A 1169-nucleotide genomic window follows, 5' to 3' on the forward strand; every position below is an offset into this window, starting at 1 on the left:
GAGCTGCCAGAGACAGTGAGCAAATGGACCACATATTTAGACCTAGTCCAGATAACTCGGGAAATGGGCATGCGGCAAATGATGTTTCACGCCCAGTATAATAGTCCTGATGAAGAGGTATTTACAACCCATACGAAGGACCTGATTTTAACTTATGGCCCGGCCGGTACTTTTGGTACCGTGGCGGCACTGTTGGCCCCTTACGTGGATAGACGAATCCACAAGGTGATGTCCACCATGGCTAGATGGGGGAATGTGGAAGTGAAATGTAAGGAACGTACCACCCAAGTGCGTGCAGTACTGCCACCCACACCCCCAAACCGGCCAGTGCGTGGACAAAGGCATGGCCAAAAAGGGGGGAATGGAAGAACCCCTACCTCGTCCTTCCATGAAGGTGAGCCGCAAACAGATGTGGTTTAATCTCCTCATGGCAGAGGTAGCCCCAGAAAAGATTGAGCAGCAACCTAATGAAGTGCTTCTGGCATTGTGGAATCAGTTGCGCCCCAACCAGCACTTCACCCCTATTCCCGGGAAGGCCGCAACCAGTGAGGTACTGCTGGCCAATTTTCTCCCTGATTAGGGATTTGGCCGGGGCACCGGGTTGGCGGGGGAGCCGGCTGACCAGAGCCCGCATGTGGAACTGACTATACATCGGTCCCGCCACAATGTACAAAGGGTACTAGCCCTCGTGGACATGGGTGCTGACAGCACCCTGCTCTACGGGAATCTGGACAAGTTTTCCAGACCCAGTGCAACCATAGAAGGCTATTGGGATTGAACCATTTGCGTGAGGCAGGTCCACGTGACACTGGGTATCAGCAGATTGCCTCCTCGGACGTACCAGGTGTATGTATCCCCCATATCGGAGTACATTTTGGGGACTGTTGTCTTACGAGGTCTGACTGTGAGTACCGCTATTGGTGAATTCCGCCTTTGCATCCGAGTGGTGAAGACTATTATTCGGGGACATCCATACCATGCCCCATTTGTGCTGCCCCAGGCTACCCGGGTAGTGAACACAAAACAATATCTCTTGCTTGGCAGCCATGAGGAAATGGGTCACACCATTCTGAAGCTGGAAGAAGCTGGTGCCATTTGTCTTACTCATAGTCCATACAACTCCCCCGTGTGGCCAGTGAAGACGCCTGACAGCTCCTGGTACCTGACCG

Source organism: Pteropus alecto, unplaced genomic scaffold (assembly GCF_000325575.1).
Source record: "Pteropus alecto unplaced genomic scaffold, ASM32557v1 scaffold14485, whole genome shotgun sequence".
Classification (NCBI taxonomy): domain Eukaryota; kingdom Metazoa; phylum Chordata; class Mammalia; order Chiroptera; family Pteropodidae; genus Pteropus; species Pteropus alecto.